A 22,530-nucleotide genomic window follows, 5' to 3' on the forward strand; every position below is an offset into this window, starting at 1 on the left:
TATATATTTATACATATTTACTGTACTTATTATATATACTTTTTCTATTAGTTAAAATCTTTGCTTTTTGTTCAACCAGGAAGGGGGAAATGTTGTATGATATTTTGTTTGTGTTCTGACAAAAAGAGATTGCCTGGAGGGTAGAGGGCAGAGGTAGCTACTAGTTTACCATAGAGTCTAGGCAGTTTTGGCACACACCTTTAATCCCAGGACATGGGAGGGGGAAGCAGGAAGATCAGGAGTTCAAAGCCACCCTGAGCTAAACAAAACTGATCCAATTTATAAGAGAAACAGAGCCAAGTGGTGGTGATATACACCTTTAACCCCAGCATTTAGAAGGATCATGCTTTTGATCCTAGCACTAACAAGGTAGAGAATATGAGGCAGATGAGACAGGATCTTGGCCCCATTCAGCCCAAGGATTCATAGAGACAGGATGGCCCATTCAGTCTGAGGATTCATAGGGGCAGGATCTCCCCAATTCTGCCTGAGGATTTATAGAGGCAGGATCTCCCCCATTTGGTCTGAGATTTGGTAGAGGTAAAAAAATCTCTAGTGGCTGGCTATTCTGCCACTCTGATCTTTAAACTTTAACCCTCATATCTGACTCTGGGTTTTTATTGTCAAGACTAATTAGGATCATTATCACTTCAGCATGGAGGAAACTGTTACTCAGCAAACAGGAATGGGCCTGTTTTCTTGGCTTTCCTTATCTCTGCTACTCTTGGTTGCTTTACTATTTACATCACCAATGTGCATGTTGGATTGAATTGCTCAAAACTACCAAGGTCAATAATACCTTACAATGACCATAAAAAGCCATTAGGTTCAACAAATTTACTAAAGCCCCATACAATGACCAGGGTCCCTGTTGAATTAATCTCATTCATAAGACTATCATGAACCAGGCCCATTGATTTCTGGGAACTGGACATCAGATACCCACCACAATATGTACTTCCATCAATAACTCTATAAGCTGTTATCTTATCAGAACCTGGTATTAATGGGAACCCCAAAATGTGAAGAAAAACAATAGCCCAGAAAAATGCTTTCATTGTCATGTTACTTTGAACCCAGCTGAGATACAACAAATAGATCATACTGATTACAGCAACTGAAATACCAATGCACACTGTCCTAGTTACCTTTTCTCAACATAACACAAACTAGAGTCCAAGGAAAGAGGAAATCTCAATTCAGTAGTTGAATCCCTGAATTTAGTTTCTGTGATTGACTATGGAACATGATCTTTAATAATAATTGATGGAAAAGGGCCCACTCATTGCTGGGTAGTACCATACAAATGCCGTTGGACTAGAAAATATAAGAACATTTGCTAAACAAGTCTAAAGCTGCCTGCCAGTAAGCAACAATCCTCTATAATCTCTACTTCAGTTTTTTCCTCAATTTCTTGTTTTGGATCCCAGTTTTGGATTGCCTCACAATTGTCTAAAAATTATAGAGTGAAAGGCACTGAATCCTTCACCAATTTAATTTTGCTCAGTGCTTTATCATAGTCATGGAGAAGCAAAAGAGAACACACACACAACAAAAATTTTCATGCATTCTAATGCATCACATTAATAATAGAATCCTCAGCCTAAACCATAAACACCAGGAAGATATAGAATAATCCATTTAAATACATAAAGAGACAGACAGCTAACCTATATCCATGAGGGGTACTTCCTCAATTAAAGGAAAAGTAGAACTTTCCTAGAACACACATACTACAGGAATTAATACCCACTGATTCGTCACTTGAGAAGATGACCTATGCACTGAGGAAAGAACACCCCTATGAAGCCACAGGATGAAATAAACTGCACTACAAGAGTTAAGAAGCAAATGACTGTTTGGGCATTGACAAACACTGTAACATTCACAAGAACCAACACTCACCCGTTAATCTGAACTCCGATTGATAAAGGGCTCAATTATCTATGAAAAACCTTAAGGTTATGCCTGATGGAAAACCATGTAGGCTGCCTGCAGAACTTTTCTTCTCTCTCTAGTCCCTGGACCAAATCCCACAAACTAGTACATAGCTTTTATAACAGAATACACTTGCAAAATATGTCATCTGCCCCCTACTGCCATTTCCTGTGGTTCCCACAGATATGTTACTTGGGTAATAAGTAGGCAGAAGGGAGACACATAACTCTTAGAGATACATTCCCCCAAGTCTCCTCTCCAGCTGTGTAACAGGAAACCTGTTGTGGTCTCCATTTCCTCTCTGACTCCATCCTCAAGAGATTACAAGGACCTCTTCTAACCTTCCAACCCAAAATCAAACCAGTAGCCCAGTCTCCATAATAAGCAGACATTCCCTGTGAACACTGCAGTGAGCAGACCAGGAAAACAGGCAACTGGAAAAAAATCGCAATATCTGAAACCTCAGAGAGGAAAAAGAAACCAAGGAACAATTCATCCACTTAAAAAAAAAAAAACAACCAAACTCAGAAATCTGCACCTAGATCTTATACTTATCCCAAATCCAGATGCTTAAAGGTATTAAAATGACACAGTGAACAGCTGTCAGGTCGACAAGTCCCCACTAGATCCTAGCTATTCTTCCACAGAAGGTACTGAATATTCAAACATAGCTTATGTACATGCAAAAACAAAACAAAACAAACAATAGATAACTGTTAAATAAAAATATGTAAAGATGGAAGAGGTCTTCAAATACTTCCCTTAACTAAGTCCAGGACAAAATAATTGGAAGACATGAATAAATCAAAAACACACAAATAAAGAGTGGGAGATAACAAATGAAACTGCTCAAGATCTAAACCTGGGAACAGAATCCATAAAGAAAGTACAATCTGAGGGTATTTTGGAAGTAATAAAACCTAGAGATCTCAACAGGAACAACAGAGAAAAGATTTACCAATAGAATACAAGAGATGAAAGTGAGACTCTCAGGCTTTGATGATATTATAAAAGAAATACATACATTGGTCAAAGAAAATGTTAAATCCAAAAATTTTCTGATACAAAACATTCAGGAAATATGGGACATTTTTAAAAGACTAAACACAAGAATAATTGGAAGAGAAGAAGAAGAATCCCAGTTCAAAGGCCCAGAAAATATTTGTAATGAAATCATAGAAGAAAATATTCCTAACCTAAAGGATATGATGGTCAAGAAGCATACAGAACACCAAATTGACTGAACCAGAAAAGAAAGTCTGTGGCCACATAGTACTCTAAGCACTGAACATATAACAAAGAGAAAATATAAAAAGCTTCAAGAATGTAAAGGACCATGTAACTTAATAAGGCAGACCTAGTAGAATTACAATTGACTTCTCAACGGAGACTAAAAAAGGCCGAATGGCCTGGATAAATGTGCTGCAGTGTCTAAGAGATCACAGATGCTAAGCCAGACTACTATACCCTGAAAAAATTCAATCCCCAGAGATGGAGAAAATAAGATATTTCATTATAAAGTCAAATTTAAACAATATCTATGTACAATGCAGGCCTTGTAAAAGGTGCTAGAATGGTAATTCAAACATAAGGAGGTTAACTACACCCTTACCTAAACAGAAGACATAAATTCACACGGGTAAAATCACAAGAAGGATAACACACACATACACACACACACACACACACACACACACACACACACACAGTATGAGGACCAACAACAATCAATAATAAGAATCTAAATCATGAGTCATAGATATCTCTCAATATCATTTGTCTAAATTGCCCAATACAAAGTCAAAGACTAACAGAATGGATGTGAAAACAGGATCCACCCTCCTGGTGTAACAAAGACACTCATCTCAACATCAAGGACAGACTTTACCTAGGGTAAAGTGTTGGAAAAAGATGTTCCAAGCAAAAGAACATTTGGAGCAAGCTGGTGTAGACACTTTAATATCTAAGAAAATAGATTTCAAATAAAAACTAATGAAAAGAGATAGAGGAGGATATTAAATACTAATTGTGCTTCTTTGAATAAAAATGGATGCATAATGGTCCATAAGCAATGGTGTTGTGGTGACCTCAGGGTGAGATCTCACCCAGCTAAGCTTCCAACTTGTGAAAAGGAATTAAAGAAAAGCTCTGAGTCTGGTGAGGTGACAAATATCATTAATTCAAGAACAAGAGAGGCAGAGATATTTGGATCTCTAGTTCAAGGCCAGCCTGGTCTACAGAGCAAGTTCCAGGATGCCTAAGCTTTCATAATAAGGAAAGCCTCAAAAACAGAAAGCTGATGAAGATGTGATTGAACCAGGGGGCCATGTTCCAGGACTAGCAACCAGAAGAACTTGACAGCTTAGGCCACATGGTTCTGGTTTTAGAGTCAAAGACTAAAGAAAAAGATTATGGACTCTTTCTCTGCAACTAAGAAAGTCCTTGAGGCCAGGCATGTTGCAGGGGTGTCCCTGCATGGAGGTCTAGTGAGACCATTGTGTGAAGCTGTGAAGGTGAGGTCCAGATTGCATTGGAGACCCCATGATGTTGGAGATGCCAGAATCATGGGATTTCTGCCTAGGAAAGATTACTGGGAGTGGAACCAAACCAAGAGAAAGAAGTGTTGTTTAGACAAAAGGGGGGAAATGATGTATGATATTTTGTTTGTGTTCTGCCTAAAAGAGCTTGCGTGGAGAGCAGAGGGCAGAGCCAGCCACTAGTTAACCATAGAGGCCAGGCAGTGTTGGCATACACCTTTAATCCCAGCATGTGGGAGGACAAAGCTGGAAGATCAGGAGTTCAAAGCCACCCTGGGCTACATGAGATTGAACCAGTCTAAAAGGGAAAAAGAGCCAGGCAATGGTGGTGGTGCATGCCATTGATCCCAGCGCATGGGAGGCTCACACCTTTGATTTCATCATTTGGGATCTCATGCCTTTGATCCCAATTCTAGGGAGGTAGAGACAGGAATATAAGGTGTGTGGAGGCAGGATCTGCCCCCCCATTCAGTCTGAAGATTCATAGAGATAGCATCCCCTACTTTGGCCAAAGGATCCAGAGAGTTAAGAAGTGACTGTGGCTGCTCCTTTCCTTTTCTGATCTTACAGTTTTCACCCCAATATCTGATTCCTGTTCTTATTGTTAAGACTAATTAGGATAGTGCTTCAAGTTCCCTCTGGAGTGAAGTGTGAGAAGATGCTTTGTTGGGTGCAAGCCTAGACATGGATGACTGAGACCCAGTGCTAGACTGGATGGGTTTGGTTATATTTCATCATGTGTCAGTGGTAGAAATCAGCAGAGCTGGCTTGTCAGAGGCCATCAAAGAAGTGATGGCCGGAGCTGGTTTGAGTGTGGTAGGCTGAGCTGAGTGGGAAGGAGGCCTCACAGGGCAAACTACAGTGAAACTGAATAAAGCCTTGGAGAGAAAATATCCAAAACCAGATCTGGCTTGAGGCTTGTCCAGGTCTGGGAAAGGCAGAGGTACTCACTTGACCTTCCCAGGTGGGGGCAGCTGATACTGGAACAGAGATGGTCACTCCTTGTGAGCATTGCTCTCTGGTCTCTGAGCCTTGTCCAGGGTGACTGACATACCCAACAGTAATGTGGCAGCCAGACCTGGCCTAGGATCTTTGTTGTTGCTGAAGTCTTGCAGAGCCCAGGAGGAGGAGGAGATGCCAGTTTTCTCCTCACTTTGCTTCCCTAGTAGGTGAAAGACCTTCACAGATCCCAGCATATGCATGCTGAGATCGCTGTGAGGCTTTTTGAAGCTGTCATGGCTGAGCTCATGTGGATTCCTCTTCCTCTTGGTCTTGAGGACAATGGGCTTCTCTTGTATCTTGATTCTGTGACTTGATGGCTTCAGCTCCTCTGCTTTCTTGGAGTTGTTTTCTCTGGTCCTCTTGGTCTTATCTTGCTGATGTGCCCTAGCTCTGCTGGCCCTGATGGATGAGGCTTTCTGATCTTTGCCCTCAAAAATGCTTGGCCATGTTGTCACTAGCCCCTTCACTGGCCCCAGTATTGTCCTCAGCCCCTTCTCTCTCCACCAGGTCCTGGAGGTAGATTTTGGCCTTCATTCTTAATGAAGAAGTTCAGAGGCTTTCTGTTCTTCCTTGAACATCTACTTAGAGAGTCCATTGATGATGCTGGAGTTTACCTGGTCCTGATCCCTCCTGATGACTGTGGAGTCTTTCAATTGGGTTCCTGTAGGATCTTGGAATTGGTCTAAGTCACTGAGACAGTTGAAGAGTTAGGGAAGGTGAATATCTGCCATCAGTGTAGTCAAGTCTGTAAAATGCATGCTGTAAAGTCACACTCTGCAGCACCCCTGACTCTTCCTAACCCAGGCTGATACTTCCCAAAGTGGCATTCTTGGAAGCATGATTCAGGATTAGGCTTCTGGCATCAGTGTGGTGCAGTGACTGCTGCAAGTCAGAATGTGCTAAAGAGAGGAGTGTTGGGTTTTGCTTTTCTTTTGTGCCCTCATAGGTATTAAAAGTCATGGATAGCACAGCTGTCATCTCATTCAAATTTTCATTCTTTATTTGTTCCAGACTTGGAGCTGGAGGCAAGGCCAGGTATTCTGAAGTACTGTGGATGGGGGCAGTTAATGACCTGTCCCCATTGATAGGTGGTGTCCTCATCTGGGCACCCTGGGGTGAAGGTATTACAAAGGTCAGGACTCTGCAGCAGAGTGTCTGGCCTGAAAGTATCAATCCGAGGGACATCTTCATTCCACTACTGAAAAGAGTTGAGGAAGAAGTCAGTGGTTGGTAAGTGAGATGCTCCCCTCCCTACTTTCAGTGCATCTTGGCACTCATGCCCCTGCAGCAGTAAGGAAGGCATATCTATGAGCTTTGCTTGGCCATTAAGTTAGGCACATATTTTTGGAGACAGGCAGTGTTTCTGGTGACCATGTGATGTCATGTTTTCTTGGATGTTTGTGTGTTCCTTTGTGTTTGTGTGTGTGTGCATAGTGACCATGGTGAGATTACAGATTTCCCTTAGTGTGTGGGCCTCCCTTCCCCTTCCCTTTGTCTTTGAAACAGGGGCTCTCCTATCCTTGTAATTTTGCTATTAGGCAAGTTGTCTGGTCCATAATTTCCAAGGACTTACCCATCTTTGCCAATTTCTTTCAGTTTGTGGCATAACTCATACTGCCCAGAAGTCCAGCTTTTTATGTGAGTTTAGGTATCCAAACCCAATTTCTCACTCCAGAAAAGCAAGCATTTCAACAACTGAAGATTTCATCCAGCCCCACATTTCACAAACTTCTTATAAGTGACATGAAAATAGGTTTAAGAAGGTAAAAGTTTGGAGATTGGTTATGATTGTGTAGTAGAGAACTTATCTACATGATCATGACCTTAGGTCACCTCTGAAGAACCACAGCAAAAAGAGAGAGAGAACAAAGATTTGCCTCACTTAGCAATTGTACACAGGCCACACCAAACTCTCACTACAATTTTAAACGTTAGAGAATGTCATGACAGGAACTAGGAACCTGGGAGGAATACTACTCCAGAACAGATTCTGTGCTGCAGTACTCCTGAGTAGGATTTCAACACATTGAAAATCAAGTGTTACCCAAAAGAAAACTCCTTGCTGTCCTTTGGAACCTTGAGCAATAGATTAGGATGGAATTGATTGCAGCATGTATTAGTGAATGGGAATGATTATCATGGGTGGTGACATGTGTGCCTGTGGTATGCTTTTTAGTCATGTCTTAATGAAGGATGGATGTCTCTCACTGCCCTGCATTCCCTCTCATTAGAGAGACTGAAGATGGGGAGGGTGAACCAGAGGCAAAACTAACCATTCAGGACTTCCATTCTTCCTCTGTGTGGATACCCACTGCTGAAAGGTAGAGCAGTGTCTCCTTTGAGTGCTGATCTCCCTCCTTCCCCTCAGAGCTCTGTACTCACCTAGAAGACTGGTGTCTGGAATGGTTTGGGCAGATGTGGAATAGGAGATGGCAGAGCTGGATAGTGGTGTTGGGATATTCATTGGCTGAATATCCTTTAGAATCATCACCTTCTTTAGCTGCAGGCCAGAGGCCAGACTCTCAGGGTAGGACTCAGAGCTGTTGACCTACAGGCACTGCCTGAATTCCCCAGTCATGAGAGAGTACAAGCTTTTGTGGTCATGGTAATAAAATTGGCTGCCCTTCAGGTAGGAAGATGTAGTGTGAAATCTAATTGGTCTTAAAATAAAAACCCAGAGTCAGATATCAAGGTAAATAATGAAACATCAGAGGAGTAAAGGGACCAGCCACTAAGGAGACTTCTTAACTTTACCAAATCCTCAGACCAAAAGGGGACCAATCTCCTGTCTCATCCCACATTGTATTACTGTCTCCACCTCCCTAGTGTTGGGATTAAAGGTGTGAGCTTCCATCACCTGGCTCTGTTTCTCTTTTAAACTGGATCAATCTCATGTAGCCCAGGAGTGGCTTTGAACTCCGGATCTTCTGCTTCCTCCTCCCAAGTGCTGGAATTAAAAGCATGTGCCACCACTGCCTGGCTGCTATGATTGACTAGTGGTTAGCTCTGCACTCTGATCTCTAGGTACACTTTATTTGTTAAAGCACAAACCAAATATGACCATGTTTCCACCTTTTTTCTAAATGTTAAAATGAGGTGTTATATATATATATGAAAAACTATATATAATAAGTAAAATGACTATATACAATATATACAGGCAATAAATACATCAACAATGTCTAGTCCATAAACATTTGACAAATTCAGAGAAAATACTCCATTATCTATCCTATTTTAATGAGTCCAAAAGGTTGTACCTAATTCACTTACTATTCTGACTTGCATTACCAAAACTATATTTAATGTCTCTCTCAACCCTATACATTTTACATTTCTGTGGTGAAACCTTTTCTGAATCTGGTAACAAGGAAAACTATAACCATAACTATAACTATAGCTGTCACTGTCACTGTCACTATAACTATAACTAAAAACTCTTCAACTCCATCAGAGACCCAAGAAGGAAATAATATTTTCTGAATAAGCAGGAAGTGCAAGCAAGTGACTTCCAAAAAATGTGATAAATGACAAAAACAGCTGGCTGCTTGGACAGTCACCCAAGAATCCTCTGTGACATTGGGCCATCTGTCTTTAGCCTACAGGCCTATATATCTGACAGACTTATCTGTGAAGCAGGATATTCTGAAGGGCCGTCCTACCTTGTCTTGGCAAATTTCTGAAGTCACTATCTTTTGTGTCATGCTTGTCCAATTTAAATAGCATACTATCAGCATTTGAATCAAGGGCACTTTCTTGCCCAGTAGCTAACTTTTGCCACAAAGAAAGCAAACTCCATATGGAATTTCTTCAATGCCCATCACCTTCTTTGAAGTAGATTGGTGCTCTAAGGAGTAGAAATGTCTCATGGTCACAAGAAAGGAACCTATGTTATTAAAACATCTTATATTCCAGATCTCTGAAGTATTTAAAGATGACCTATGTATTTAAAATATATCTTGTTCACCTTAAAAACATGCCTAATATGACAATGAGTTTTATTGTAGTGACTAACTACTAACTTGCATTTTTATTGTCATAAAAATAAAAATAGTTTGCAATAATAACTTTCAAGGACTAGAATTTTCCATTATATTATTAAATGAGATGTATATGTATAATACCTTGAACAAGATTAAAAATGCATGTCCAGTATGTTCTAACAAAAATAATCTCAATTTTATATCAATATACAAAGATCCATATCAATGTAAAATATTTAAAACAGGTAGTTGCTTTTTTAAAAGTAGATTTAATAATCTAACCTTTATCCCATCATATCTATAGCCCCCATTTTTCTTTTCAGCGAAGATTCAATAATCTAACCTTTATCCTATCATTTCTATATCTCCTTTTAATTTTTTTTACAAAACAATAACTGAATCTGATCTCCTTTACTCAGCTTTTTTTCTAACTATTACCAATAACAACTTGTAACTAACACCTCCATACAACAACAACTATCCATAACCCATTGAATGACCGAAAACCACCAACCCCACCTCTTGGGAATGTGAGTATCATTTTCTGAAAATTACTTCCTGCTGTCTGGCAGGGGGGGACAGCATCTTTAGGGGATACTAAAAAGAAAAATTTGGGTTGTCAAGTCCTGTATCATAGGTAGCTGTGTCATTTGTTGTTCAATCTCTGTGTAATGGGAAAGTTCAGGGCTTATCTCAAGTCCTGGCAAGATTAGTCTGTGGGGCTGGATCATCTCAGCTAGCCACTTCAAAATTGTTCTGAGCAGTGTGTAGTCCAAAGCCGATCTTTGGGTGGTGTTTGTCAGGTTAGTGGCATTATCACAGTCCTGGTGGAAATATTCATTGTGGGGTCCGCTCATCCTTTTGGGGATGCAAAGGTCACTGTTAGACATGGTCCTGGTTCACTGCCAAAATCTTAAACATTTTAAAACATCATACACCACAGATCTTGAAGAGGTTAAAGGATCAATATTTGTTATATAAATCCAAAATACAAAAACTTAATTCCTAATTACCTAATTGACACTCAAACCTGAAATCATGTACAAGAAGCTAGATAGTCTTTTTCTAAAATTAGTTAGAACTCTATACAATCATTAATATCATGACAAATATTTAATATATATATATATATATATATATATATATTAATCTTATGAGTTTGTGGATAATATTTATACTTTAAGAAATGATTTGAAGAGTTAAAACCAAATGATTATGAAATTAGCAATATAATAGTCTGTAATTTTGGTTTTTCTTGTGTCCCATATCAGGTGGCTCTTCTGACATGAGACAGAGACTTTGGATTTTACTTTAATAAGCATTCTTGAGTTTAGAGAATGAGACAGCCACACTCCTCCAACTCCAAAGCCAGCTTTAATTTTTAATTGAACTAGGATGACAAAAAGACCATTTGCTTTATGTGCCTATAGAGAACAGCAGAAACAAACACTTAGAAATATTTATGGAATTTTCTCCTGTTGGAGAAAGGATATATCAATCAGCCAATTTACTATTTTTCTTGGGACAATTTTTTTGGATGGTTTGTCCATTTTCTTCACATGTTTTATTTGTCTAGTATCTTCATATTCGTTAGCTGGATTCTTTTTTTGTTTTGTTTTTTTTTGTTTTGTTTTGTTTTGTTTTTGGTTTTTTGAGACAGGGTTTCTCTGTGTAGCTTTGCGCCTTTCCTGGAACTCACTTGGTAGCCCAGGCTGGCCTTGAACTCACAAAGATCCACCTGGCTCTGCCTCCCGAGTGCTGGGATTAAAGGCGTGGGCCACCACCGCCTGGCACTGGATTCTTTCATTCTTCTAAAAAACAAAAACAAAACCCTGCCCCAACCCTTTTGGCAAGTAACAGCTAATCAAATGAAAATCATTTGTCAGTTGTATACATTAGTTTAGATTAGATGGTCATGCTGGTTGAGGAACTATCACCTCTTCTAATTAAGAGGTCTCTTAATTAGAGCTTTGTTCAAATAAAACCTTTATCAATTTTGATGGTATCCATTTCTTTTCTCCTCCTGAGGAAGCAAAAGCAAGACCTCTTCCCCAACATAACACATATCCTGATTTCCATTCTGAGGTCAGCACATCTTTAGTGTATATAGGCTGATTTAATTCCATAGTTTTTTCTGTTATCCAATGTCTCTCCAGAGCTGTCGTTCCTTTCTCATTAACATTTAGAAAATTCAAAGTTAATAAAGCATTATGCAATCCATTTTTTGGGTCTTTATCACCTCTTTCTGTTTGTTTAGCATATCCTTTAGAGTTCGATTTGATCTTTCTTTAACTGCTTGGCCTGTATTATATGGTATACCTGTAATATGCTTTATATTTGTAATAAACAAAAACTGTTTCATTTTACTAGAGACATATGCTGAAGTATTGTCAGTCTTAATTTGTACAGGTATTCACACGATTTGACTTCTAACAGATGTGTCATTGCAGAATCAGCCAGTTTGGAATTCAAAACAATTGCCCATTAAAATCCTGACTAGGTATTAATTGTGTGGTGTACCTATTTTAATTTTCCAAATTCTACAAAATTAAACACATCCATCTGCCAGATTTCATTCCTTTGGGTACCCTTTGGGTCACTTCCTGTAAGTAGTAGAGTTCAGTTGTATAAAGAACAAGTAGGACATTTTCTTATAATTTCCTTGGCTTGTTGCCAAGAGATAGGAAAATTCTTTTTCAAACCCTTGCTATTGATATGGTGTTTTGTATGAAATTCTGAGGCCTCCAGCACATTTTATATCAATAGTTGATCAATTTCTTCATTACCTTGTGTATAGTGCCTAGAATCAGTTGTGTATTATGTATAAGGGATGATTCCTATTCCTGATTATATCTTGTAACTGAATAAATAATAAAGTTATTTCTGACTCATCAGGAATAAATTCAGTAGTTTCAATGTATAAAACAACTCTTTCTGCATACTGAAGGTTAGTAACTATGTTAAGAGGTTCTGTAAAATCCATTAATACCATCAGAATAGCATATAATTCTGACTTTTGGACAGAATCATATGGGGGCCCAAAGAGACTCTGTAGTGTAGCCTTATTCCATCTTGACACAAAGTCAGAGAGTCTGAGCTTGTTTTGTCCTTCAAGCATGAGTAATAGGATGTTTTGTCAAAGGAATGGTTGCCAGATGTCTTGAGAATTAAGGAGTTGTTTATACTTGTTTGTACTTTGATTCATGATGTCATTGAGAGGGGGAGGTCTTTTGCCCCCCTTACTTTGTGTATAAAAAGATACTGAGGAATAAACTCAGGGTGACTGTGGTATTGACTCAGAGCCCTCCTGATGCTATTTGGTGTCTCTGTCTTTTTTCTTTTACATGTGTGTCTCTATTTTTCATATCTGTTTTTTTTTAATCCTCACTCCTCCATTCAAGACTATTCCATAGTTGGGCAGGATCCAGTAAATGGAACTGAATAGTGGGGCCTTGAATATGGAGGATAAAAGTAAAGGCACTGCAAGTTAAAGTGAGCACTGGGAATGTCAAAGGTAGAAGTGCAGTGAAAAACTCTTGGGAGTAAAATTGTAAATGTGGGGCAGGGACAGTTTGGATATGTGCCCTGAGCAACAGAGGTGTTTCTCCCTGAAATGGATGAAAGTGAAACAAAACCCTCCATCCCACTGGAGAAACTGCTAGACATGGACTCCTTTACAAAATTACTTGATCATGACCAGTTCTATTTTGGGTATGAAGCTGAGTTTGAGGAGCCGAAACCTTCAGGTGAGACAAAGGAGGAGCTGAAGGACTTGAGAGATTCAGTAGTTCCCCTTTCACAAAAATTGGAGGCCCTGCATGTCTCCTCTTCTTGGAAGGGCGCTCTTCTTCCTGCCATAGTGACTGGATTAGATCCACTCGTGGGGCTGTCTATCAGAGTGGAAAAGTTGCCTGTGATTGCTATGGTGCAAAGACCTCCCGGAGCATGGCAAACCTCACCATTAGCCATGCATCTTCCCTCAAGCTAGTGTTAGAGAAGCTGCTAGCAGAGGAACCCAGTAATGGAACAGCAAGATGCCAAGGGAAATAACATATGAGTGCAGGCTCTGATTCCATTTAAACAACTCAAGTAATTAAAAACAGCATGTTCTCAATATGGACCCATTGTACCCTTTATACAGACTCTGCTAGAAAACATGACTGTAGAGGCCTTGCCTCCTAGGAATTGGAAACAAATGGACAGAGTTTGCATGTCTAGAGGGGATTATTTGTTATGGAAAACTGAATTTGTGAAACAATGTCAAGCCACAGCCAATATAAATCAGGCCCAACAAATTTCCATTACTGTTGATATGCTTGCTAGAAAGGCATTTATTGAGAGATGGATCAGTAATTAAATTTTGATGTGACAGTGCATGCCCAGGTTAGTGCAGCTCCCAGGAAGGCCTGGAATAAGCTTACTTCTTCTGGAAGGCAATTTGAAGATTTAACAAAGATAAAGTAAGAACCTGATAAATTATTTCAGGACTTTGAGTCTAGGCTAATGCAAACAATGGGCAAGTTAATTGGGGATGCAGAAGCTGGATTTTTGATTGTTAAACAGCTAGCCTACAAAAATGCTAAAGCTGCTTGGTGGGCTGCTTTGAGACATTTCAGAAAGAAGGGCAACATCTCTGATTATGTTCAACTTTGCTTGGATATTGGGCCTTCATATAATCAGAGAATAGTTATAGCTGCTGCATTACAGAGAATGACAGTCAAGGACATTCTCTACCAATAAAGAAATCATGGCCTGGGGAAAGGGAGAGCTATTGGACCTCCTGGAAGTTGCTTTGGGTGTGGTCAGATGGGGCACCAGGTCAAGCAGTATCCTGATATGGGAAAAGGCATGGGGCAAATAAGGAACCTGGGTTGTGCCCAAGATGTAAGAGAGGGAAGCATTGGGCTAATGAATTTATATCAAAGAAGGATTCCCAGGGGAATTCCTTGCAGGGAAACAGACAAAGGAGCCAGCCTCAGGTCTCAAAACTGCAGTGTTATGGGGTGATTCAGCAGTCTGTCCTCCACAAGGAAATTCATTTAGGACCTTTACAGAGCAACCCCAGGCAGTGCCGGGTTGGATCTCAACTCTTCAATCTACACGGTTTTACCTTCTGAAATGAGAGAGCAAGTCATCCGTAATGGTGTGTAAGGGAGGCACTATAGGATTATTGCTGGGGAAAAGTAGGACTACCATGCAGGGGGTCATTGTTGCTCCCAGAGTGATTGATGCTGATTGTGTAGGAGAAATTAATATTATGACTCACTTATCTAATGGAATTTTTGTGGTAAACACAGATCAGAGATTTACACAATTAATTTTACTTCCCTAACTGCAAACAAGAAATCAAGCTAAAAGGGATAAGAGAGGAAAAGCCAGGGTTTGGTTCATCTGATGCCTATTGGCTACAAACCATAGGTCTGAAGCACTCAGAACTCACTTTGTAAATAGAAAGAACTTTTCTGGTCTCCTAGACACTGGTGCAGATGTGTTTGTTATCATTGCCAGTCAATGGCCTTCAAAATGACCAATGATGGAGATTTAAACAGCTGCAAGGGATAAGTCAAATTCAGAGTCCTGAGCAAAGCAGCAATGAACTGTCCTGGAAAGATGAAGAAGGTCATGAAGGCAGCCACACGTTGTTCCCCACTTGCCTGTAAATTTGTGGGGTTGAGATGTTATGAGCCATATGGGAGTGTGTTTATATAGCCCCAAAACATTTGTTGCTTAAAAAAAATGTTTCAACAGTGACTGTTATCTGATCAAGGGTTAGGAAAAAAGAATGAGGGTTGAATATCACCTTTTCTTTCTCAGGAAAGGTCTAATAGAGCTGGATTGGGGTATTTTTAGGAAGGGTCATTGAGCAGCCTATACTCCACGCACTTCATGCACATCCTATAATTTGGAAAATTAATAATCCTGTGTGGGTGTATCAATGACCCCTAACAGAAGAAAAATACAAACTGCCTAGCAGTTAGTACAGGAATAGCTAGATGGTGGCCAAATTGAGTCCTCTAATTCTCCCTGGAATTCTCCTATTTTCTTGATTAAAGAGAAGTCTAGAAAATGAAGATTATTATAAGATTTAAGAAAAATTAATGAAACCATGCAGTTAATGGAAGCCTCACAGCTCAGGCTTCCCTACAAATATACCAAAGGATACCTATAAAATGATTTTAGATTTAAAGGGCTGTTTTTATACCATCCCTTTGGCTCCCCAAGATTGTCAAAGATTTGCATTTAGCATTCCATCAATTAATTTTAAGGGGCCCATGAAGAGATTTCATTGGAAGGTTTTGCCTCAGGGAATGGCCAGTTGCCCAACATTGTGCCACAAATTTGTGACTCAAACTATACAAAATATTAGAGATCAATTTCTGCAAGTTTATATTATTCATTATATGAATGATATTTTGTTTGCCCATAAAAATGAAAAAATTTGGCTTGCAACATATGTGCAGCTTCAGCAGGGTCTTGCCCATACAGGGTTAGTAATTGCCCCAGAGAAAGTGATTCCTTTTCTGTATTTGGAACACATTTTGCATCCCAAAGAAATTAAACCTCAGAAATGGGAAATTAGAAAAGATAGCTTACAAACTTTGAATGATTTTTAAAAAATTGTTAGGAAATATTCAAGCTGTCTATGGAAGATCTTGAGACCCTCCATGAGATTCTTAAAGGAAATAGTGATCCCAATCTTACTAGGTATCTTACAGATGCTGCTAGGCAGGTGCTGGCTCAGGTGGAGCACATCATTCAACATCAGAAAGTATGCTATGTTGACTATGGGAAACCTACATGCCTCCTACACAACATACTCCAACAGCTGTGTTATATCAAGATGAGCCATTATTGTGGTTACATCTGCCTGTTTCCCCAGACTGAGTCATGAATCCTTATTATAAAGCAGTAGCTTGTTTAGTACAGAAAAGCCAGATAGAATCTAGGCAATATTTTGGTAGAGAACCATGTGTGATCAGTATTCTTTTTATTAAGCAACAAGTTGATTGGTAATTTCAAAATAATGATTTTTGAACAACTACTCTTTCTCAATTTGGGGGCAAAATTAATAATCATTTTCCAGCTGATCAATTTTTGCAATTTTCCCAAATGTATTCTTTTATATTTCCTAAGGTTATGATGAAAGATCCCATAAAAGATGCTATGCTAATTTTTACTGATGGTTCCTCCAATGGGAGAGCTGCTTGTGTTATCAATGGTAAAGGTTACATAGTACAAACAACACCAGCTTCAGTTCAGATAGAATTGTGAGCTGTGACTATGATTTCACAGATTCTTGTAAAAAGTTCATTTAATTTGTACACAGATATTCATTATATTTTCAGAGCCCTTCAAGTTATAGAGACTCTTCCCTGTATTGGGAATAGTAATGGTCAAGCTAAGATGCTGCTTCAGCAAATTCAAGATGCCATTCATCAAAGAAAGTTGCCATGCTTTTTGGGTCATATTAGAGCTCATTCCAATTTTCCTGGCCCTTTAGCTGATGGTAAAGCATCAGCTGGTAAATTAACATAGATGATGATGTTTTTAATTGTACTGAAATGTGATTTTATTTGTATGTTAATAAATAAAGTTGCCTGGGGGTCAGAGCTAATAACAAGCCATAGCAGAAGCTGAGTGGTGGCACACGCCTTTAATCCCAGCACTTGAGAGGCAGAGCTAGGCAGATCTCTGTGTTCAAGGATACAACCAGCATGGAGACACACACCTTTAATCTCAATACCAATCATAGAAGACCTGGAGGTCTGTACAGACAGGCAGTGATGAGGAGGTCATGTGGTTGGGTTTACAACCAATGAAATGAGAAGGCAGAACAGAAAGTCAATATAGAGGACAACCACACAGGAAGTAGGTCTCTTGTGGAGAGGAAGGACAGCAACAGCAGTGAAGGGTAAGGTTTTTAGCTCTTAGCTATTGCTCTGACCTCTTATTTAATAAGACTATTCATCGACATGGTTGCCTTATCCCAGGTGGAATTGGCCCAACAACCACATGTCCTTCATCATCAGAATAGCAGAAGTTTAAGAAAACAATTTGGCCTTACCAAGGAAGTTGCTTGTCAGATTGTTAAGCAATATAAGGTTTGTTTGCAGTATTTGCCTGTGCTTCACTTAGGGGTAAATCCTCAAGGCCTTCTTCCTAATCATTTATGACAAATGGATGGTACTCATATTGCAGAATTTGGCAAATTAAAAAATGTGCATTTGACATTAGATACCTATTCAGGATTTTTGATGGCCACTGCACAAAATGGGGAAGCCAGCAGACATGTGATAGCTCGTTTAAAATGCTTTTCATATAAGTGGATTCCTAAAATTATAAAAGCAGATTAGTAAAGCATTTCAGCAATTGTTTCCAATGGAAAACTGAGCATAAAACAGCCATTCCTTATAATCCTCAAGGACAAGGCACCATTGAGCAAGCCCAGGGCAGTCTCAATATGCAGCTTTAAAAAATTAAGAGCAGGAATTTATACCCTCAGTCACCACATAATGCACTGAATCATGCCGTCCCATCATTTTGAAATTTTTGAATGTGGATTCCCATGAGAAATCTGCCATGCATAGATTTTAGCATGATGGCACCTGAGCAACTTTAACTCAGGTGAAATGAAAGGATCCTTGCACTGAATTATGGAAGGGTCTCAAACCTATTCTAATATAAAGTCAAGGATATGTTTGTGTTTTTTCACAGGAAGAAAATGAAGTGCAATGGCTGCCTGAGCACTTGGTGCATTGTGTGGAACAGAGGAATGCTGGCCCTGATGACACTATACCTGCTGACACTTCCCCAGAGGAATTGGAGTGAGATTTGATGACCCTGTATTCCTGATCCTCCACTGTTACATCCTGCAGTCTTGGAATGGAAGGAATGATTCCCAACTTACTAATACATCTGCTACACAAATTTTCCTGATCTCTGTGAGTTCTAATTATTCTGAATCTGGCCAAAAAATGCCTGTCTGTTTCCAACTGGGTGTTTGGCCATTTGTCCACTACATCTTGGAAAATGGAAGCCATCTTTGCCAGTATATTGTTTATCTGCTGATTTCCCACAGAAAATAGAAGGCCTGGAGAACAGCTGCCTCAGAGATATCCCCTCTTTGGGAAGGAGACTCACTGGAGCAATCAAACACTATTATAGAGATGATATGCTAGACTGTCCAGGAAATCAAATTAGAGGTACTGTAGAGACCCACCAGACTGATGAGGAGGAGTTAGGGCAAATTTTTTGCTGCTAATTGGTATTCAGGGACTGCAGCAGCTCAAACACAAAACCATTTTCTCATACTTTGAATGGATCAAGTTTAAGAGAGTTGTAATTTTACCAATTGTGTGTCTATTGTTATCATTTATACTTTAATTATGGTATTCACCTAATAATGTTTGTAACCTCTTCTACTTACAGCGAAAGTGTTACTGCATGAGAAAAGGTTAGGGCTCATCTGAGGGTAGTTTGGAATAATGCTAATGAGTTCTTATTACTGGTTTAAAAAAAAAGATTGATGCAGCTAAAACTTCTATAGACATCCTGGACCAATTTAAAAAGGCCATTTCATTCATGATCATCACCTGCTCTTTTACTAGGAGGTATAGCAGCCATAAGGAGCATGGGTATTCCTATGACTATTTCAAGGTACTTGTGAACTCTCAGTAGAAAGCTAATACAGAGCTGCATAGAGTTAAACTCTACACCCTCCCTTGACAAAGGCTGGTAGTAAAAGACAAATAAGTCCTTTTTAACCACCTGACAACCTAAGACAGGGCAGGCATGTTGGAATGTCTGTACCAAAAATGGGTAAGACTGGATGGTTGAAGGAGGTGATCTAAGACAGGAACAGTCTTCTGAAGGGATTGAAGGGACACTTTATATTATAAAGGAGGGGAAATCTGTGGGGGCCGACAGAAACTCCATAGTGTATAGCCTTATCCCATCTTGACTCAAGGTCAGAGAGTCTAAGCTTGTTTTGACCTTCAAGGATGAATGACATGATATTTTGCCAAAGGCATGGTTACTAGATGTCTTGAGAATTAAGGAGGTGTTTACACTTGTTTGTACTTTGAACCATGATGTCCTTGAGAGGGGGATGTCTTTTGCCCCCTCCTCTTGCTTTGGGTATAAAAAGGCCCTGAGAAATAAATTCAAGGAGACTGTGGTATTGACTCAGAGCCCTCCTGATGCCATTCTGTGTCTCTGATTTTTCTTTCACATCTGCATCTCTATTTTTCATGTCTATAATTTCTTAATTCTCACTCCTCCATTCATGACTGTCTGATAGTCAGGTAGGACCTGGCAGAGTCATAAGAACTTTGAGCCACTTTACTTAAATTTTCTGATTTGTAACCAGCCTTTCCTGATTTATTTGCATCAGTATAGAATGTAGGGGATCCAGATATTTGTATTTCCTGTGAGAGGAAGGATCCAGTTAGTTCTCTTTATAAATTGAATTCTCTTGCTTTGGGGATATTTGTTGTTAACCTCTCCCAAAAAATTACTACAAACTCTTTGCCAAGGTTCACTTTCTGCCCATAATTTGTCAAATTCATCATTAGTAAAAGATACTACAATTTCTGCTGGGTTTATTCCTGCTCATTGATGAAACCTTAATTTTTACTTTTAGGATCAACTCAGAGATATTTTCCACATAAGTTTTTTTTTTTATTTTTTTACTCTGTTTATGTGGTAAAAGATACATTATAAAATAATATCTTCCCTCTGCATTAATATTCTTGTAGGAGAATGTATAGAGTGTAAAATAACCAGAATGCAATCAAGCTCTGTATCCAAAAATCCACATGCATATCCTGTAATTCCTTTTCCACCAAAGCCAATTCTCTCACAGCTTCAGCTGAGTCACAATTTAAGGTTTTTGAACAAATTAATCAGTTCTTGATTTTCTACTCCAATAATGGGCCATAGATGGGAAATGTCTCCTAATAATCTTTGAAAATCATTAAGAGTTAACAATTGATCTCTCCTAATTTACACTTTTTGCGGTTGAATTTTTGTAGACCTATTTTATATCCTGAATAATTAAAAGAATATCCTCTTTGTGTTTTTTCAAGAGCAATTTGTAATCCACAACAGAGTAAAATATTCTTTACTACTTCAAATATTTTCTCAAAAATATCTACATTTGAATCAGCTCATAAGACATTTTCCATGTAATGGTAAACTATAGACTGAGGAAATTGCTTATGTATCATTTCAAATGACTGACATACAAAATATTGGTATAGGGTAGGGCTATTTAACAATCCCTGTGGGAGAATCTTCTATTGATATCTCTTAACAGGCTAAGAATTAATATAAGTAGGCACTGGGAAGGCAAATGTTCTCTGTCTTTTTCTTAAAAAGGTATAGTAAAAGAACATCTTTTAAATCAATAACTATAAGAGGCCATTCTTTAGGTAATTTTTGAGAAGGCAAAGAAATTCCAGATGGTAGAGAGCCAATTGGCTGAATCACCTTTTAAACATCTTTTAGATCTGTTACCATTCACCATTTTCCAGATTTTTTAAAAATAACAAGTACGGGAGAATTCCAAGGGCTGGTTGATTCTTTAATATGCTGAGCATTTAGATGCTCCTAAACCAGCTGTTCAAAGGTCTGTAATTTCTCTGATATTAAATTCCAATGCTTAACACAAACAGTTTAGTCTGTTAACCATTAAAAGGTAGGGATGTTAGTGACTTTAAAAGTTCTGCAGCTGCTGTTCCTTGTTCTTGTACAGTTACTGTTCTTTATAATACCTTCTAATATTTTACTCAGAAACATGTTATTTCCTGGTTTGTTTCTGAGATCAGAGGTATGTTAATCTTGTTATTTCACTGCTGTAACAAATCACATTCCCATTAAATTCACTGCTATTTTACCTACATATGGCTTTAATTTTCCTGTCCTTCTGGCCCTATATATTCAATCCATTTCATGCTCTATTTTACCTGAGATAATATTCTAATCTCTAAAAGCTGAACATTTATATCCTGAAGAGGCCAATTTGGATTCCAGGATTCCTGTGCAGTTATTGTTACATCTGTACCTGTGTCTATAACACCTTCAATGACAAAGTCATTTACTTATATTTTTAATTTTGGTCTTTGTTAATTTATAGAAGTCTGCCAAAATATTTCTTTAAAAATTTCTCCTGAATTTTTTATTCTCTCTTATATTGCTCTTCTATCATCCAGAACAGTATGTTTTTTTATAATAGGCATTAGGTTCTTTAATTGCCCTGGGAAAGAGTTTCCTCCATGATAACAGGAAACAACTGAACCAAATTTGACATGGGGGCCTTCAAGAGGGTCCTCAATGTGTTTCCTAGTGGTAAAAGGTTACCTTGAGTGTCCCTTTCTGATCTACATTTATTAGTCCAATGTCTGCCTTTGACACAACTTCTGCATACTCCCGAAGGGAGGGGAATTCTTTTGGGATTATTTTTAGAAAAAAATATTGATTCTAGAATGCCCTGTTTACAATCACTTCTTAGGTGACCTTGTTTACCACAATTGAAATACCTGATATTTCAATTTCTCATCAAACCTCTGGAAATCATTTCTCCCATCCAAGCATCATCATGGTTCTGAGATTCTATATTGATTGTATCTCGAATCCATTCCTCTAAGGGTGCTGATATTGCACTAATGGCCTAAATACCCCTTTACATTGTACATCAGCATGTTCAAAAGCCAGAGTTTCAATTTTTATTTACTTAGCTTCTAGATTTGGTATTATTCTATTTACTGCTGAAGTCAATCTTTGTAAGAAATCAGTGAAGGTTTCTTTTGGGTCCTGTATAACTTTAGTAAATGACTCAATTTTCTTTCCTGCTTCTTCAATTCTGTCCCAAGCATTCAAGGCTGCCATGATGCATAAAGACAGGGTGTATATGGCTTCCTTCAGTCTCCTCAAATCTAACATTTTCACAGGAGTTCATTCATCTCTTACACAGCCTTTGGGATATCTACCATTTGTCAGTTCCTGTAATGTTACTGGACAAATTAAAGTTAGCTGTTTGAAAACCTTAGGCTGTTCCTTCCTAACCTTAT

General features: G+C 38.8%; 1 long non-coding RNA gene across 1 annotated transcript in view; it reads left to right on the forward strand.

Moving 5' to 3' along the window:
* The window catches only part of LOC143272011 (uncharacterized), a 66,767-nt gene that overhangs the window by 22,488 nt on the left and 21,749 nt on the right, over positions 1-22,530 (forward strand). Inside the window, exon 2 of the long non-coding RNA XR_013049381.1 lies at positions 18,176-18,402. This is a non-coding gene — a long non-coding RNA (uncharacterized LOC143272011). The remainder of the gene's footprint in view (positions 1-18,175; positions 18,403-22,530) is intronic.

This window comes from Peromyscus maniculatus, chromosome 1 (genome assembly GCF_049852395.1).
Source record: "Peromyscus maniculatus bairdii isolate BWxNUB_F1_BW_parent chromosome 1, HU_Pman_BW_mat_3.1, whole genome shotgun sequence".
Taxonomy (NCBI): Eukaryota; Metazoa; Chordata; class Mammalia; order Rodentia; family Cricetidae; genus Peromyscus; species Peromyscus maniculatus.